The following is a 21,195-nucleotide window of genomic DNA, read 5'->3' on the forward strand; positions in this document are numbered from 1 at the left end:
CCAACATGGACATGGGCACCCTCCATAGATAGAAGGGAGTCTGAGAGACCACCTCATACCCTTAGTTCACTGTGGACCCCACCAGTGTGCCTTGAATCACTATGAATCAATTTGAAAACTGATTTTCAAAAGAGGCCTTCATAGCCAAACAAGCCTCAGTAAGGGCTGGGCCTATAAATAGGAAGGCTTTGGGCTCATTTAGAGCCCTTAGCACTGTTGGAACCATGAGGAGAGAAAGGAGAGAAAGAAGAGAGAAAGAAGAAGAGGAACAAGAAGAAAGAAAGGAAGAAGGAAGGGAGAGCTGCTCTCAGCCCCTAGGCCTGGATTTTCGTGCCTTCTCTGCATTGTTCAGGTATGAATACATATATGGATACCTGATGCTTCCATGCTATCTCTGTGGTTGATGTGTTTCTACTCCCTGGGAAGCCTTGAACAGCTAGGGTTTGCCCTGGACAGCTCCAGATTTGCCATGCAAGCCTTGAGCATGGAAGATCTGAGATTGTTATTTAATTTTATAATTCTGATTTGCTGTTCTTAAGAGCCGAATCTGGCTGTGCATGGCTACACTACCCAGATTCACTTCTGGCTGACAGTTTGGAACCCTAGATGAAAACCATGGCTACACAGACCTAACCCTAGATGATTTCAGCCATGGAACATCAAATTACATCTGATTCCAGCCTTGCATGTGGCTGAAATCGAATTCCAAGCTTGAAGAAAACCCTGTGACACTATTCACTGGGTTGTCTGGGCAGCCTCTGGCAACCAAATGGTGGGTCTGATGGAGGATCCATTTGGATCAAGAGGTAGACCATCCTAGGGGCTACCTGACCCCCTAACATGTAGAGGGATCAGATTTGAGCATAGCCTAAAAAGCCCATCCTTGGGAACTAAACCCAATGTCGATTTGAGGGCACTGGGCGATGCACCCAATGCCCAGAGCCATCACCCAGTGAAGGTTTTTCTGCAGAAATGGTGATTTGGCTTTGGAGACCTCACCCATTGGCCATGTGACACTGTGGGAAGGTGGGAAATGACATAAATGCCCTTCCCCACATCTGTCCTTATGTGGGTATAGCTTGGGAACCCAAGTGGGCCCCGCAGGTGACGAAAACCCTACTGTGCTTGGTCCTACAGCACAGACAAGCTGTGGACAGTACTGTGAACATAATCTGACCTAGGGTCAGGTATAGTTACTATTAATGACCATTTTGCCCTTATGCCACCGACACTGGATGATGCACTGGGACATGAGCCTAAGGCCCAGTGCAAGGCCCAGTGATTCCAAGTGAGAACCAACTAAACACCGGGTCAACCCAGTGAGCTTAGGTTAACTCTAGGACTACCAGAGATAACTTGGGAACCTAACATGACAACTTCTGATTTATTTTTAGGAATTGATCCAACGCTCGAGGACAACAACCAGACTGCTGTTGGAACTACGTTTGCAACTGAGTTTCTAGAACCAAACTCAGGTGAGTGAATAATATTACCATATGTGCATGTGTAATTATGATGTTTTGCCGGCTATTAAGAATTGTAAATACCAATGCTGTGTTATTTACTTCTGTTTCAAATTACTCAAATCACTGCATAATGAATGTTTGTTGATCAACACTATGAATTTCTTATTTGATGATTGTTTGTTAGATTAGATGCCGTAGTCGGCTTGGAAATGAGGCCTGTGGTAGCCCATAGAATGGGATGCGGTTGACACCACCCGACTCATACGATGCCATACAGACATGGGGCTAGAGATTCATCACTCGTGCTATGCACCCTTGCCAATAGGGGTTTAGGTGTTGGATCCCTATGAGGGTGACCACATGTATATGTGAAAAGAGAAAAGAAATGAAAAGAAATGAAAAGAACACCGGAATGGTGAATATGAGCTATATGCCAGGCTATAAGCCAGAAATGAAAAGAAAAGAGAATAGAAATGGATTGCCCTACAGGTTAATCACAGAGGGCTGGTTGGGCTGACCTTGGTGAACGAATGCGGGAGCTAACTGGTCCTCTCTGGCAACTCAATGGGTGTATCGCGGGAAGGGATTAGAAGCCCGCATCAGGGATACATGTATTGGGGATTGTAGTAGCACAAACCTAACTTAGTTGTATTGTTAGGTGGCTAATAAATAATCTTGATCATGTGGATTATGGTTGCATGTGCATGCATGATGATATGATTTGCTCACAAGCTCAGTGGGGCTCACACTCTATTATACATTGTTTTTCTTAGATGATTTTGCAGATCGATGCCGCTGTGGCATGGGGGCTCATCTCGAGGAGGTGAGTCCTGGTTATTACGATGATGTTGGTGTGGACCCCGACGGAGGTCATACCGATCCTGCGTACATTCTCGGTGGTCATTGATGAAGACCGTTGAAGAGTCCACGTGATGCTTTTTGTCTAGGGGGCTCCTTTGCTGTTTTTGTTAGGAGTTTATCCCCGTGCTGACTATGGTTTTGTGTAGTTTTTATTTTCTTTTCCTTTTGGGGATTGAGTTATCTCACCTTGTATATATTTAGTTATGTATTTACTTTGGCTTGTCTGTTGTCAGCTTTGCTTTCTAGTTTGTGGGTTGTTGGGAAATGTATCAAACATTATCTATGTATATATTATCATCATTTCCCGTATCGCTATGCTTTCTATTTGTTATTGCAATTGTAATTTATCTGCAGCACTCTGATCTTACTTATGGTAAAGTGATGAATGTGGTTCTATGAATGTAAGCACTGCTTCTAGATCCGTGGGATTTGGCGGATTACCGTTATGCAATTCAGGTCACCTACCTAATCCTCCTAGGGGGTGGTTTGGGGTGTGACAGAGCTTGGTATTTGAGACTGAGGCTCTTCTTACATTCATGGAGTGCAGACTAGGACTAATAAGCTATCAACAATAAAAACATGTAATAAATAAAAGCTACAGGGGAGGTAGTTGCAATTAAATAAAAGATGCATAATTTCCATTATCTAAAAGATAATTGTGACCAAGCCACTACATAAGTCTGATTGAAAGCATTACTTCAATAATTACATAAGCTGAAAAGAAACGAATGCTAAACTAGAAACATCCAAACAAAAAAAGAAAACATAAGCTGAATAAAAGAAAAATATGTTCGAATCACGTAGCATGAGCATCTGAAGCTGATCAGGAGCTACTCAGTCGAAGGCAAGTCGCTAGGTGGAGACTGTGTCTGGCAGGAGTCAACGTTGTAGAACCTGTCCCAAAAGTCCAGACGCTGCTCTACAGAACCCACTCTACTCTCCAATGAAGTAAAGCCCTGATCCATCCTAGTCGCCATATCTGAAAGCTGGGTACCAAGACTCTGAAAATGTGTCATCATCTGTGTCCACTCTGATGGCCCTGAAACCTAAGAACTAGTGGCACCTGTCGCCTCATAGGCAAGTAAGTCGGTATACTGCATGCCAAAGCCCTCGAAGTCGCTCTGACCCATGCCCTGCTCCTTTGCATGCATACCCTGGGTGTCCCCTGCTCCATCCTCTGCACCCCCTCATCGTGCACATCATCACCATGCTCCACTCCATGCTCCTCTCGCTGCTGCTCATCTCCAAGCATCACCAGCTCCTCATCCTCTGGTGGATCACCCTCGGGCACCTTCATCTTGAGAATGAAAGTCTTATCAATAGGCCTGGATCTATCCTTCTCAGCATACTCACCCTCCAAAGGAACCCTGAAGTACTGGAAGACTAAAGTGAGGACCTTCCTATAAGGAAGGTTCCCATCAGTTGGGTTCCGAGCATGGTAAAGCATTACCTGAAGTAAAAGATATGGGAGGTTTATGACTGGACCCCCCTTACCAGCTTCCAAAAGACAATATGTGATGTAGGCTCTCATCATAGATATACTACCTCTGTTACCGCCCTTGGGATAGATGTTGTAAGTCTCACACCTACTAATGACACGAGCACTAGGCTTGTAAGAAGTCTCAAACCTGGGTGTGTCCTGTGATCCTTTCAATGATTTGAAGACCCTCCTCTTGGTTTCTAAAGAAAACATCTCCAAAATGTCCATCCGTGGCTGATAATAACACCTCTCCCCAGTTTTGGGTAAACTCAGAATCTCTGCTAGTGAAGCAGTGGTCAGCCTAATAACCACTCCCTTCACCCTATTATCCACTCCGAACTCCTATGCACTAGAAGGCACTAGGTTACAATAAAAGTACCGAACCAAGTTGGGATAACAAGGCTCTGTAGGAGACAACATAGATGCCCAACCTAGGGCATTGAACCTAGCAAATAGGCTGTATTGGTGAAAGTCCTCTACCCGTACCACACGGCCATTCACAATCTTGAGGGATTTAAAATTTTTCCAATCCCTAGCGTGCTCGTGCCTAGAGAAAAGGAAATGATCAAAATCGGGCTCCTCCGAAGAGGAATCATCTCTTGGAGATGATGGAGGCACTGAAGAAGGTGAAGAATCCTCAGACTCAACTCGTAGCCTCTTCTGGGCCATGGATTTCTTGGCCGTACGGTGGCTTGTAGACATTTTCTACAAAAGAGAAGAAAAGAAAATAGTTAGAGCAAGAAATTTTGGCAAAACCCTATCTAAAATATTAGGAAAGCAAAAGGAAGAGCTAAAATAGGGAAAACAACTAAGAAATCTTACCTAGGCACGTGTAGATTTGCGAAGAACACAAGGAAGCGTGAGGATTTGGTGTGGAATGAGTCCCACTACCCTCCAAAGACTTTTCCTAGGTGATTGGGAGAGTTTAGAAGAAGTTAGAATGTAAATGGGCCCCTCTCGGACTCATATACTGCGCCCCCGATTCTCTGGGCGATGGTACTAGGCGATGTGTCCAACGCCTAAAGGCATCGCCCAGTGAGGGTATCTTGCTGATTTTTGGGTTTTAACTTATGGAAACTTGGGGAATGCCTAAAGTAAACTTAGAAAACATAAAAATACAGATTTTTATTAATGTTTAAAAAAAAAAATTCTTTTGACCTAAGAGTTAAACAAACTTAACTTTCTTAAGATCAAAGCAGTGAAAATTTCTACATGTGGTTTGAATAAAACACCTAAGGACTTGGAAAATGTTGTGCATATAACCATAATGAGTATTTAATATATATATATATATATATATATAAATATAAATACACATGTATACATATTTATAGGATATGGTGTGTATTACCTAATTTCTACATGCTTGAGTATTGAGATGTACGAACTGTGTGAAGTGATGCTATACAAAACAGAACTTAGTTACATAGGTATGATGTAATACGTGTTTACTAGGTATGGAGGGCATAGATCTTACCCTAATCAAGGTTTAGGATAGCCGAGAACAAGATCTGATCGGTTGTCTAGCCAATCGAAACATCTAGACGTTAAGGTACCTTGAGCCAACACAAGATTATTTTTATTGAATCTTAGTCATTTAAATTCCAAAAGATATGTACTTAATTCTTTTAATTAAGTATGACCTAATGCATAGAACCATTTTCTATGACAGGACCTATTACCTTTACCAAGGTTGGAGACCCCAGCATCATGATTTATATTAGACAATTACGAGAGAGACTGAGACGGATACGATTAGTACTACCCCGAGCCGAGAACAGACTGGACTTTTATTTAGCCATTGTTGCCATTAGTGGACCGGAAGAGCGAGACTACTTTATGAACTTAGCTGAAGAGGTAAGAGCGGACATAGAGTACCTACTTGCGATGGAGTTTGTGACAGGGAAGAAGTTGGAGATGCTTGCCTATTAGACCAGGTAAATAATTAAAAGTCTTTTATTTAAAAAATTGAAATCTCTTATATAGTGCCATGCATAGCATACCGATACATAAAATGCTTAAGAAAGAGAAACGAAATATAAAACCAAATAAAGCATCACACTACAAACTAAGACAACATATCTAATAATTCACCTTACTGGTGCAACTCATTAAACTCATTGGAACTGTGGACTAGATTTGTACCTACTCTAGCTAGGAAATAACTGTTGATCCATACGGATGATATTGGAATATTGCACATGCTCCTCTTTTCAGAGAAGCCACAATGGTCAACACCAGGAGAAGTTCACTTGGTGTAAAGGAAAACAACCTCGAGTTGTACCAGAGGTTGAGCTGCCTAATGGGACTGAGGCTCAAAACTCTGAAGCATCGACTGCTTTGTCCGCGGCACCAGCTGCCGCTCAAGCCACTACTGCTACACCTCAGCCAAATGTGGTAGTCGGCGACATGACTGCATTCATGATCACCATGATGTGGACCATGCAACAACAACAAGAATTGCTTGGTCAGATGTCTACTCAGTTTGCAACCATGATGCACGAACGCGCAGCACCACCACCACTACCCAATTGGCCCGTACTATTTCCACCACCTATGCCTCAACATTTAGTGGAGAATTCTACCGCGAAGGTTATGGAAAGATTCAAGAAACGCCAACCACCTGCATTTTCCAAAATAACTTCTAAAGCAATACCGCCGGAATGGTGGATTAGTGTACTAGAGAAGGCATTTGAAGTACTGGAGTGCACGGGTGCACAAAAGTTGATATGTGCGGGTTATCAGTTACAGAATGAAGCCGAAGCCTGGTGGAAAGCTACTAAACCTAATCTGGAAGTTACTCATCCAAACCCCACGTGGGAGCAATTTAAAGAAGTTTTCTTTAAGAACTACTTCCCAGAGAGTTTCAAGGACAGGAAAGAAGCTGAATTTATCGCATTGATGCAAGGAACCAAGTCAGTGCTGGATTATCAACAGCGATTTGAAGACCTGTTCCATTTTACCCCAGAGCACCTGAAAGGGGAAGTGAAATTTGAGAAAGGACTCAAGATTGAGATCGGGTTAGTGTTGTCAATCATGGACATTAGGGATTATGCTCAGATGGTCGACAAGGCAAAAACCATGGAAGATAGGTTTAAAGAGAAAGAGAAAGAAAAAGCTGTGACGTCGTCCGTAGGCAAAAGGCCAAACAATTTCTAGACCTACACCTGGCCAAATAAAGTTTATCGCGGAACCAACTCAAATTCCGTCTCAACTCTGTATCGTAGGCCGAACGTGGGTCAGAACCCTTTCTACCCCACATTCAATCGACCTGCTCAACCGGTGATGAGTCAAGCGACAACAGCAGCTTCGCCAGCCCGACCAGCAATAAGTCAAGTGAGCCAAGCCTCAACACCTGCTGTTCCACCCTTTAAGTGTTACCAGTGCAACAAGGAAGGGCATATGGCTAGAGATTGTAGAACGCGTGGGTACAACAACAACTCGCTGAATCAGCCCTACGCTAGGTCTTTCTAGCCACAGGACAATCGAACGGGAGGAAAGGTGTTTACGATGATGAATGAAGAAGTTGAGGCGAACCCCGATGTATTGACAGGTAAGCTTGCTAAACACTACTAACTTATAGGGACTAATTGGCTTACTTTATATAACCTAAATTACCTACAAACCCTAGGTACCCTGAATGTCTCAACTATACCCGCACGAGTATTATTCGACTCGCCACAACCCACTCTTTCGTCTCCTCAACCTTTGCAAGTAAGATGAAGGATCAATCGAGAAACATTGGGCATGAGCTAGTGGTCAGCACACCGACAGGAAGTTTCGTGAGCTTGAAGAAGGTCTACGACCCTTGTCAGATTGAAATTTGTGGGAAGAAACTAACTGCATAATTGATAAAGATGGATATAAATGATTTTGACGTGATACTAGGCATGGATTGGCTATCCGCCTATGGTGCAAACGTCTTGTCTGCGGAGAAGAAGATAGTATTTAAGATGAATGATGGGTCAATCCTCATCTATCAAAGTAAACCAAGGAAGAAACCCAGGAGAGTAACCTTATCAGTCCTCTAGGCAAAGTTGCTTGATGATGGATGCCAAGGCTTTTTGGCCACTGTGATAGACACAGAGGCAAAGATAAAACCCTTGGAGGAACTAGAATTCGTCAGAGAATTTCCTGATGTCTTTCTAGAAGATCTGACGCATCTACTGCCTGACCACGATATAGAGTTCGTGATTGATCTAATTCCTGGTGTAGCACCAGTATCTAAGACACCATATCGGATGGTGCCAATCAAACTAAAAGAGTTACAGGTTCAACTTCAAGACCTGTTGAAGAAGGGGTTTATACGACCCAGTGTATCACCCTGTGGAGCACCTGTGCTGTATGTTAAGAAGAAGGATGGTAGTATGCGGCTGTGTATCGACTACCGCAAGTTGAATAAGCTGACAATCAAGAATTGATATCCGTTGTCGCATATCGATGACCTATTCGATCAGCTACAAGGAGTAAGAGTTTTCTCCAAGATTGATCTTAGGTCAAGATACCATCAACTGAAGATCAAGAGTGGCGACATTCACAAAATGGCGTTCCAAACTTGATACGGACATTACGAATTTTTGATTTTGTCGTTCGGATTAACCAACGCCCCGGTAGCTTTCATGGACATGATGAACAGAGTATTCTATGACGTGTTAGATAAGTTCATCATCGTGTTTATTGACGACATCCTGGTGTATTCCAAGAATGAAGAAGAACACGCTCGACACCTCACCTTCGTGTTGCAGTGGCTGTGAGAGCATCAACTTTTCACCAAGTTCAGTAAATGTGAATTTTGGCTTCACCAAATTGGATTCCTGGGACACATCATCACTGAGGATAGCATTAAAGTAGACCCAGGCAAGGTGACAGCGGTTCTTGAATGGGAAACTCCAAAGAGTGCCATTGAGATTTGAAGTTTCTTAGGTTTAGCTGGATATTATCGACGGTTTATTAAAAACTTCTCACGGATTTTGGCACCTATGACAAAACTCATAAAGAAGGGAGCCAAATTTGAATGGAATGAAGCATGTGACAAAAGTTTTTAGGAATTGAAGAACCGATTGGTAACATCTCCAGTTCTAACCATTCTGGATGGCACCGGAGGAATGGTGGTATACACCGATGCATCTAGAACAAGATTAGGTGGCATCCTGATGCAGAGAGGTAAGGTAGTCGCCTATGTCTCCAGACAATTAAAAGAGCATGAGAAGAACTACCCCACTCACAACTTAGAATTGGCAGCAGTAGTTTTTGCATTAAAATATGGCGGCATTACCTATATGGTGAGAAGAGTGAAATTTTTAGCGATCATAAAAGCCTAAAATATTTCTTCACCCAAAAGGAGTTGAATATGAGACAGAGGCGATAGTTGGAATTGGTGAAAGACTACGATTGTGAAATCCAGTACCACCCTGGTAAGGCCAACGTTGTTGTGGATGCATTAAGCAGAAAATCTCAGACTGCATCCCTCGCTTCCTTAATCGTAAGCGAGCCATTGGTAGAAGAAGCTCGGAAATTTGATCTAGAACTCGTGATCGAAGGAACGGCTATGCAATTAGTAGCTATGGACTTGTAGCCATCGATACGAGAAAAAGTAATTGCAAAGCAACCATTAGATCCTGAGCTGGCCAAGATAATTTGGAAAGTACAACAAGATGTCCATAAGGACCCAGACTTTTCTTTGGCCCAAGATGGTGCACTGAAGTTTCAAGACAGATTGTGCGTGCGAGACAATTTTGATGTCCAAGACTGAATCCTTAAAGAGGCACACAACTCACCGTATACAATCCACCCCAGAAGTACAAAGATGTACAAGGATTTGAAGAAGTATTACTGGTGGATTGGAATGAAGCAGACCATAGCAATATACGTGTCCAAGTGCCTCACCTGTCAACAAATAAAAGTAGAGAGACACCGACTGTATGGTTTGTTGTAGCCACTTCCCATACCTGAATGAAAGTGGGAAAGGATAACTATGGACTTTGTGACAAATCTGCCCAACACCAGGAGGGGCATGACTGCGATATGGGTGATTTTAGATGGACTAACGAAGGCGGCACACTTCATATCGATCAAGACAAGTTACCCAATGGAGAAGCTTGCCCAGATATGCATTGAAAACATAGTCTACTTACACGGCATGCTTGTCAGTATTGTGTCTGATAGAGATCCTTGATTCACCTCAAGATTTTGGAGGAGTCTACAAATGGCATTGGGATCTCAACTAAATCTTAGCACGACGTTCCATCCACAAACGGACGAACAGTCAGAAAGAACCATCTAGACACTAGAAGATATGCTCCGAGTCTGTGTTTTGGAAATGAATGATAGTTGGGACACTCACATTCCTCTGGTGGAATTTGAATACAATAATAGCTATCACTCCACCATTGGCATGGCACCATTTGAAACTCTATATGGACAGAAATGTCAAACTCCATTATATTGGGATGAAGTCGGTGAACGAAAAATATCTTGGACCTGAGATGATACAAGCGACCTACGACAAGGCTGGCATTATAAGAGAGAAGATCAAAGCAGCCCAGTCAAGACAGAAAAGTTACACAGATAATCGAAGGAAGGATATTGAATTTGAAATCGGAGAAAAAGTATTCCTTCGGGTGTCTCTAACTAAAGGATTGCTACGTTTTAACAAGAAAGGCAAGTTGAGCCCAAGATTCATTGGTCCTTATGAAATACTCAATAAGGTGGGACCCGTAGCATATCGACTGGCACTACCTCCATCTTTGGCAGGCGTCCACGATGTTTTTCATGTGTCGATGCTGAGGAAGTATATTAACAACCCGACACATGTACTATCAACTGAACCTGAACAGTTGGATGTGGATATGAGCTACGAAGAGCAACCCACAGAGATATTGGATAGAAAGGAGCATAACCTCCATAACCGCACCATTGCTTTTGTGAAAGTTCTATGGGGAAACAATTCAGTGGAAGAAGCTTCATGGGAATGTGTAGAAGAAATGAAAGAAAAGTATCCTCAACTCTTCGAATTGCAAGGTAAGCAAATATCGAGGATGAAATTTTTGTAAGGTGGGGAGAAATGTCAAACCCTGCTCCTGACTGGCTGGAATTTCAATTGAAGGACAGGAACCCCTGACCAGGCAACCAGGAACATTGTGGAGTATCACTCCAGTGACTTGGATTAATGAGGAAACCTTGTGCATGTCACCCTACATACCTGTCAGAAGGTGGATAGCAGACCCCTGTAGTTGCACAGCTCATAGCATGATGTATGGCCTGGACCCCAGGTAATCTCTGTCCTCCCCATAATTGTGGGACCCACCTTTGGAAATATGTGTAAAATCCTCTATTTGGCATGTGGGGACAATGCCCTGACCAAGGGTTAAACCCCTGTGCAAGCCCCACTGAATTTCAGCTTGTTGGAATTCTCTGGACGATGGCACTGGGCAATGCAGACAAGGCCCAGTGACATCGCTCAGTGAGTGAAACAGCATATTTTAATGGTTTTTAATTATGGGGACCACCCAAAATGGACATGGGCACCCTCCATAGATAGAGGGGATTCTGAGGGACCACCTCATACCCTTAGTTCACTGTGGACCCCACCAGTGTGCCCAAAATTACTCCGAATCAGTTTAAAAATTGATTTTCAAAAGAGGCCTTCACAGCCAAACAAGCCTCAGTAAGGGCTGGGCCTAAAAATAGGAAGGCTTTGGGCTCATTTAGAGCCCTTAGCACTATTGGAACCGTGAGGAGAGAAAGGAGAGAAAGAAGAGAGAAAGAAGAGGAAGAGGAAGGAAGAAAGGAAGAAGAAAGGGAGAGCTGCTCTCAGCCCCTAGGCCTAGATTTTTGTGCCTCCTCTGCAATGTTCAGGTATGAATACATATAAAGATACCTGCTGCTTCCATGCTATCTCTATGGTTGATGTGTTTCTGCTCCCTAGGCAGCCCTGAACAGCTAGGGTTTGCCCTGGATAGCTCCAGATCTGCCATGTAAGCCTTGAGCAAGGAAGATCTGAGATTTTTATTTAATTTTATAATTCTGATTTGCTATTCTTGAGAGCCAAATCTGGCTGTGCATGGCTGCACTGCCTAGATTCACTTCTAGTTGACAGTTTGGAACCCTAGATGTAAACCATGGTGACACAGACCTAACCCTAGATGATTTCAACCATGGAATATCAATTTACATCTTATTCCGGCCCTGCATGTGGCTGAAATCGAATTCCAAGCTTGAAGAAAACCCTGTCACACTATTTACTAGGTTGTCTGGGCAGCGTTTGGCAGCCAAATGGTGGGTCTGATGGAGGATCCATTTGGATCAAGAGGTAGACCATCCCAGGGGCTACCTGACCCCCTAACATGCAGAGGGATCAGATTTGAGTGTAGCCTAAAAAGCCCAATGTCGATTTGAGGACACTGGGCAATGCACCCAATGCCCAGAGCCATCGCCCAGTGAAGGTTTTTCTGCAAAAATGCTGATCTGGCTTTGGGGACCTCACCCATTGGCCATGTGACACTGTGGGAAGGTGGGAAATGACATAAATGCCTTTCCCAAATCTGTCCTTATGTGGGTATAGCTTGGGAACCCAAGTGGGCCCCGCAGGTGAAGGAAACCCTGCTGTGCTTGGTCCTATAGCACAGACAAGATGTGGACAGCACTGTGAACCTAATCTGACCTAGGGTCAGGTACAGTCACTATTAATGACCATTTTGCCCTTATGGAACCGACACTAGATGATGCACCGGGACATGAGCCTAAGGCCCAGTGCAAGGCCCAGTGATTCCAAGTGAGAACCAACTAAACACTGGGTCAACCCAGTGAGCTTAGGTTAACTCTAGGACTACCAGAGACAACTTGGGAACCTAACATGACAACTTCTGATTTATATCTAGGAATTGATCCCGCGCTTGAGGAAAACAACCAGACTGCTATTGGAACTGAGTTTGCAACCAAGTTTCTAGAACCAAACTCAAGTGAGTGAATAATATTATCATATGTGCATGTGTAATTATGATGCTATGCCGGCTATTAAGAATTGTAAATACAAATGCTGTGTTATTTACTTTTGTTTCAAATTACTCAAATCACTGCATAATGACTGTCTGTTGATCAACACTATGAATTTCTTATTTGATGATTGTTTGTTAGATTAGATGCATAGTCGGCTTGGAAATGAGGCCTGTGGTTGCCCATAGAATGGGATGCGGTTGACACCACCCGACTCATACGATGCCATATAGACATGGGGCTAGAGATTCATCACCCGTGCTACGCACCCTTGCCAACAGGGGTTTAGGTGTTGGATGCCTGTGAGGGTGACCATATGTATATGTGAAAAAAAAAAAGAAATGAAAAGAACACCGAAATGGTGAATATGAGCTATATGCCGGGCTATAAGCCAGAAATGAAAAGAAAAAAGAAAAGAAATGGATTTCCCTACAGGTTAATCATAGTGGGCTGGTCGGGCTGATCATGATGAACGAATGCGGGAGCTGACTGGTCCTCTCCGACAACTCAATGGGTATATCACGGGAAGGGGTTAGAAGCCCGCACCAGGGATACATGTATTGGGGATTGTAGTAGCACAGACCTGACTTAGTTGTATTGTTAGGTGGCTAATAAATAATCTGGACTTGCATATCATGTAGGATCATGTGGATTGTGGTTGCATGTGCATGCATGATGATATGATTTGTTTATGAGCTCAGTGGGGCTCACACTCTGTTATAAATTGTTTTTCTTAGATGATTTTGCAGATCGATGCCGCTGTGGCATGGAGGCTCATCTCGAGGAGGAGAGTCCTGGTTATTACGATGATGTTGGTGTGGACCCCGACGGAGGTTATACCGATCCTGCGTACATTCTCGATGGTCATTGATTTAGACCATTGAAGAGTGCAAGAGATGCTTTTTGTCTTGGGGGCTCCTTTGCCCTTTTTTTTAGGATTTTATCCCCGTGCTGACTGTGGTTCTGTGTAGTTTTTATTTTCTTTTCCTTTTGGGGATTGAGTTATCTCACCCTGTATATATTTAGTTATGTATTTACTTTGGCTTGTCTCTTGTCAGCTTTGCTTTCTAGTTTGTGGGTTGCTAGGAAATGTACCAAGCATTATCTATGTATATATTATCATTTCCCATATCACTACGCTTTCTATTTGTTATTGCAATTGTAGTTTATCTGCAGCACTCTGATCTTACTTATGGTAAAGTGATGAATGTGGTTTTGAGAATGTAAGCACTGCTTCTAGATCCATGGGATTTGGCGGATTACCATTACGCAAATCGGGTCACCTACCTAATCCTCCCAGGGGGTGGTTGAGGGTGTGACATCTTCTCTTTCTACTTCTTATGTCCAATGAATTTGAGTTGTGAGAAATTATTCTCACCAAATGAAATGGTTAAATATATAGGGCCCTAAGGGTCAGTTTGGCAAGGTGTTAAAAATACCCAAAATTGATTCTTCATTGATTCAAGAATGCATGAGCTGAGTTGTGTGTCCCGCTCAATTCAAATATTGGGGAAATTATTCCTACTAGGTCTTCGGGACTCAACAACAAGATTCCCAACTCGCGACACTGGGCCCCACTCTCATGGGACATAAATCACATAGTACAACAACTCAGGTTGATGGCTTAGGTCGATCCAGCATCAGCCTGAGTGATCGACCTGAGTATCATTCTTGCTGAATCAATGCCGAAATCACCCTGTTTATTCAAGCCCTTGAGTATTAGCCCACTTCACAATATTTTCCATCATAAAATTGTGTTGCATTGATAATTTTAAAGGGATGCCACTTACCATAGGTTGTACATCTGACTATGATTGTACAGCTACAAGGAGAGGTATTTGCCTCCTTACCGGTGTGTACACTCTCACCAGCAGGGTTACATCATTTCTTTCAATCACTGGGTCAATGCACCATAAGGTTCCGGAAACTATGACCTCGGGTTCAGGATCTACAGCCAAGGGTAAGTTAGAACTGGGAGCAGGTATAATAGTCCCCCCACCTAATAGAAATTTTGTCCTTGAAATTGACGTACCTTGTAAGCCAAAGTGATGAGGATATCTTTCTCTCATCTCTTCTTCACGCTCCTAAGACGCTTCATTAGGTGTGTAATTTCTCCACCATACCTTAACATATGCAACAGTACGGTTGCTAAGATTATGCTCCTTATGGTCTAGGATTTCTTTGAGCTTTTCCTGATATGACATATCAGTTTCAAGCCATTCCGGTTCAGTAGATAGAACATGTGTTGAGTCTGATATGTACTTCTTTATCATAGATATATGGAACATATTATGAACACCCTCTAATGACTGTGGCAGGGCCAAATGGTAGGCTATTGATCTGATTCTAGTAAGAATCTCATAAGGTCCAATGAATTTAGAGCTCAACTTTCCTTTTCTTGCTGAACCGCTTGATGCCCTTGGTAGGTGAAATCTGAAGAAACAGTTTCTCACCAACTTGGAAGTTAAGGTCCTTCCTTCTTGTATCAACATAGCTCTTTTACCTAGACTGAGCTACTTTGATCTTCTCTCTAATCACATATACCTTCTCACAGGTAGCTTATATTAGCTCAGTTTCATCCCAGTAAAGTGGTGTACGACATTTTGTACCATACAAGGCTTCATATGGTGTCATTCCATTGGTAGATTGATGACTGTTATTGTAGGCAAACTCTATCAAAGGAATGTGTGCATCCCAACTGCCTCTCATTTCCATTATACTGGCTCTGAGCATAGCCTCAGGAGTCTGTACAGTCCTCTCTGATTGTCTATCAATCTGGGGATGAAGGGTTATACTAAGATTCAATTGAGTTCTCATAGCTTGATGTAGGCTCTTCCAAAATATGGATGTAAACCTGGGATCTTTGTCGGATACAATGTTGACCAACACGCCATGGAGATGAACTACATTATCAATGTATAGTTGGGCTAGCTTGTCCATAGAGTAAGTTACCTTGATAGGAACAAAATGCACTGACTCTGTCAATCTATCAACTATTACCCAAATTGCATCCATGCCTTTAGTTGTGCAGGGCAGACCTATTACAAAGTCCATTGTGATTCTTTCCCATTTCCATTATGGAATTGGTAGTGGCTGTGGTAACCCAAATGGCCTATGCCTTTAAGCTTTAATTTGTTGGCATGTAAGGCACATTAATTCAAATAGGCCCATATCTGCTTCCATTCCCTTCCAGCAATAGAATTGTTTCAAATCCTTATACATTTTGGGGCCACCAGGATGCACTAAATATGGAGAGTTATCCACCTCAGCTAGGATAAGTTTTTGTTATTCAATGTTCTGAGGTACCCACAATCCATCTCTGAACTTGAGTACTCCATCTTTAGTCAACTAGAAATTTGGATCTTTTTGAGATCGCTCTTTAATTTGTTGGATCAACTTCTAAAAATCTTTGTCTCTAGGCTGGGCTTCAATAATCTTTTCTCTGAGAGATGGTTGCACCTCTAAGGCTGGTAGTGACTTGGTCACTCCTTCTACTAGAAGTTCTAAGTCCAAACTTCTAGCTTCTTCTATGAGTTGTTCACTAACTATTAAAGAAGCAAGTGACAAAGTCCGGGACTTTCTGCTGAATGCATTAGCTACCACACTAGCTTTGCCTGGGTGATACTGGATGGTGTAGCCATAATCTTTCTCCAACCATCTTTTTTTTCTCATGTTAAGCTCCTTCTGGGTGATGAAATACTTCAAGCTCTTATGATCATTGAAGATTTCACTCTTCTCCCCATACAGGTGCCACCAGATCTTCAAGGCAAAAATTACAACTACCAACTCTAAGTCATGAGTGGGGTAATTCTTTTCATGTTCTTTTAGTTGCCTCGAAGCATAGGCAATCAATTTTCCCTTTTGCATAAAATATAGCCTAAACCCACTCTGGATGCATCTATGTATACTACCATGCCACCTGTGCCAGTTTGAATGGTTAAAACTGGAGCTATCACCAACCATTTAAAACTTCTTTCACAAGTGTTAGACCATACAAATTTCGTACCCTTTCTTGTTAATCGAGTCATTGGTGCAGAAATGCATGAAAAAATCTCTATGCATCGCCGATAGTAATAGTTAGGCCTAGGAAACTTTGGATCTGTATAGCACTCTTCGGCATATCCCATTCAAGCACTGCCTTTACCTTCTTTGAATCAACTTTAATACCTCTCTTAGTGACTATGTGACCCAAGAATCCTATCCAATGAAGCAAAAATTCACACTTGCTAAATTTTGCATATAACTAGTTTTCTCTCAGTCGCTGTAGTACAAAACTCAAGTGTTGAGCATGTTCTTCTTCACTTTTGGAGTAGACTAAGATGTCATCTATGAAGACAATAACATACTTGTCTAGCACATCATGGAACACTATGTTCATCATATCCATGAATGTGGCTGGTGCATTGGTTAGGCCAAAGGACAATACTAGAAACTTATAATGTCCAAATCTAATCCTAAAGGTTGTCTTTTGGATATCACTGCCTTTGATCTTCAATTGATGGTAACCAAATTGAAGGTCAATTTCGGAGAACACTTTTGTACCTTGTAATTGATCAAAGAGATCATCTATTGGGGTAAAGGATACAAGTTCTTAATTGTAAGCTTGTTTAGCTCGTGGTAATCTATGCACATACGCATGCTTCCATCTTTCTTCTTCATAAAGAGAACTGGTGCTCCCCAAGGAGATACACTGGGCCAGATGAAACCCTTGTTCAATAAGTCTTGAAATTGAACCTACAATTCCTTCAATTCGGTGGGTGCCATCTGTTGCACAAAGAAAGATGCTTGCTTAGCTATGAGGTTTCCCTCTCTGCAACACTGAAACTAGTAAGGAAAAACAAAGAACTTTCTTGAAAACTATCTTGATTTCTCAATTGATTGATCTCCCCCCAATCTGAGGATCAATGGCCTCTATTTATACAAATTTTATCCCAATCCCCTTTACAAAGATCTTCCCGATAGGTTTCCTTTTTTGTCAAGAAATTGAGGTGTTCTCAGTTTAGGATACTCTGTTGAGGAGTGATCTTCTCCTATTTTCTAGAAATCTTTCCATACGTGGATTACAGTTACCATTCATAATACCTTCAGGATCCTACTTAATCATCTCAGCTGAAGTGGCTATACTAGTTTAACCGCCTTGCACTTGGTATGCGAATCTTGGATGGAATGTGTTTCTTGGGCTTCAAGCTTCCAGGTGTCACCCTAGGACTGGGTGAATAAAATATGGTGTATCATTTACCCCCTATTCCCTTTGTCTTGGACAAGGCATAGGGAGGACTTCATATTTTTTTTGAGTATTACTGTACCAATCATCATGCTAGGTTATCAGTTATCTTTGTTGTAGACTTTCATTGATGGCCAGTTTTCATCTAACCTTGCCGATATTCTATATTGGTGAACATCGCTTCAGAAAGGAAATTTCACTTCTGAAATGTGCCTTGGCTTGTTAACAATTATACCCTTGGATATGAAGTTAAAGTATGGGTTTCCAAAAGTTTGCCGCCATTTGCCGTTTCTAGCACATCGGTCCAAAATATCTTCCAGATTTCACATCTTTTGAGGGGACTTGAAAGGACATCATAAAGTTCAAATTTGAACCCTTTAAACTCCTGACGTTACCTTATCACTGAAGCGTCTCTTAAGGATTTGACATGTGGTCACCACATTCCCATTTTGAATTTTTGATTGCATCGTGATTATGTAATAGTGCACGTAGGATTGATCCTAGGCATCCAACCTTTTTCCCCAAGTTAGATAAGGCTCTAACCTCGTAGGATCTTTTTTCTTCATCATTTCTAGGTTCTGAAGCTCAAGAGTTCTGATTCTCTGCCTTTGTTTGAATCCTTGAAGTCTTAGAAGTCTTCTTGCCCTGTGCTTTCTCTTCAACCAGATTCTTCTCAATCGAGTAAGTTCATCTCCTCTCCTTTCTGCCTTTGATTCCCGTTTGTTTTATCTAGAAATGTCGAGTTCTAAGAATACCCCAACCTCTAAAATTGTGAGAGAGACAGACTCTTTATTTGAGGACTTTGATCGATTGTTCCATGGTTCGATGACTAGAGATGCTACTGTAGTCCTCCTAGGGCATCTACTGTGGTTCACTGTACTCGTTCTGGTGCTTTTGCTGGCACCTCTTCCAGTAAGCCTTCAAAGAAATCATCCACCCTCCCTCATAGGATGGGCCCTCATATTTGCTAACCCCAAATCGATCCCACCATAGGAAAGAGTGTAGATGATATCCCTTCAGTCTTAGTTGTGTCCAATGTCATGGAGATTCAAGAAATCTACTCGATTCTGGAGTCCATTGATATTAGGGCTACTAGCCCTAAAGATAGGTTGAATACCGAGCATTCCGGTGAGGTCAGCCTTATTTCTGACTCCTTCAAGGCCAATTTCTACCTCCCCATTCCTCAGTTCATTTCATGCCTTCTCAGACACTATGGTGTATCCCCCAGCCAATTACTTCCAAATTCCTTGAGGTGTGTTGGCACCTCCGTTCTCAGATGTACTCGGTTAGGCTGACATCCCTCCACTGCACTGTTCATCAGGTGTTTCCTGCTCAATTCACTCAGCTCTCACCCTGGATGGTATTATTTTTCCCAGCGAGAATCCAACATCTAGGTCATGGGTAAAATCACTTCCTCCATCCATGCTTGGAAACAACGGTCCTTTTAGGCTTCATGCTTGGGGTATAAATTTCCCAGCAAGTGGTGCTCTCCCAACACTTCTGCTCAAAATAAGATTCCGCTCCTCGACAACGAGGATCTAAAAACCCTCCTGTTGATAATAGATTATAAGAGTCTCGTGGAACAAGATGATATTGATGCCTTAGACATGTCTTGCTTGGAAAAGGGTGAAGACTACGAGAGTATCTTGTGTGTGTTTGTATGCTCTTTTCATTATACTGACCTTGCCTTATTACTTTGATGCAGTGGATTTTGACTTGGATTCTATAATGAATTTCATTGCCGAAGAGAACATCCAAATCACCAGGGACGAGGTGACCCTTTCCCTACCGTTGGAGAAGAAGAGGAAACAAGCTCCAACAAGGCAAGGGGAGGACCCCTTGGAAGGAGTCCAAGAAGAGAGATGGCTCGCCTACAAAAGTTCCTGAGGCCCAGAGCTAGCATGACCCTAGGAATGAGAAGGTACTCTCGGTGAGGATCCACTAAGCTACTGAGCGTGATACTCAGGATGATGTCTCTATTGGACACCTAAAAAGCGGTCCAATTACAGTGCTATCGAGCACCAAATTGTCAGAGGACAAGTCAAAGGAGTCCAAAGGCAATGGAAAACTGTCTCCGGACACATTTATTCCCAACTGGTCGGTGCGGGTCGACCAAAAGGTTTTGGATGATGCCACTGCCATCGAGTAGATGGCATTGAATTGCATTCCTCCCATTGATCGGGAGGCTCTCTCCCGGTTGGATGCTGATACTTTGGAGAGAAGCGCATGTGCTCGGGCTTTTGAGGTAACTTCCCTTCCCATTTGCTTTTTTCTCTCCTTTTTTTTTCTAAGTGTCTTCACTGTTTCTCTGACATATTTAAATTCTCAGGCATTGGCTTATGTCTCTGAGGTCGTCCAACGGAAGAGAGAATATGCTTCCCTGCACGATAAGCAGGAGCTGGAGTACAAGGAGCTGTAGCGGGTTTATGAAGATCATGATTAGCAAATCTACACACTCCGAAAGGGGGTCACGGAGTTGGAGGTGGCAAAGGAGGCTGTCAATTTTGCTCAGGTGGCTACTAAGAAGGCTCAGGAGGTAGCCGATAAGCATGCTAATGATTCTACTCGGCTCCAAAAGAAGGCCAAGGAGGAGTCAAAAAAGAGAGGCAATCTGGTGGAGAGCCAGAAGGCAAAGATCGCCGACTTGAAGACTAGACTGGAGAAGGCTGAGGCTCTAGCAAAGGAAGCCAGGAAACAAGCCGTGGCTACCTATATTACCTTGGAGGAGAATAAGCTGGAGCATCTGAAGACTTCCTCTAAGGTCTTTCTGTAGTGCATATGCCTTCTAGAGGCAGATGAAGGAGAGAGTGCCTAACTTCAACTTTAAAGGTATGAAGGAGGTGGAGAGTATGCTCTCCAAGCTGGAGGATGGCTCTTTCATTTCCAGACCTTCCAAGGGAGAGGTGAGGATTCCGGTACTGAAGGTCTCTAGAAGTATTGTTGTGTCCTCGGATGCTGGCGAGCAGGTTCCTGTAATTGAAGCTGAATAGACTGCCACATAGGAAGTTGAGCATGCCAAATTTATGGTAGAAAAAGCTAAGCAGGCTCCTGTTGAGTTAGAGAATTCGCCCTCTGGTCTGCCTCAAAATCTAGAGAAGCCCTCCGCCCCTGAAGCTACAAATTCGAGCACCGACAGCCAAGTTCTAGTTTAGCCTCACTCCATGTCTTTT

The sequence above is a fragment of the Telopea speciosissima genome, chromosome 2 (assembly GCF_018873765.1).
Source record: "Telopea speciosissima isolate NSW1024214 ecotype Mountain lineage chromosome 2, Tspe_v1, whole genome shotgun sequence".
NCBI classification, from domain to species: Eukaryota; Viridiplantae; Streptophyta; class Magnoliopsida; order Proteales; family Proteaceae; genus Telopea; species Telopea speciosissima.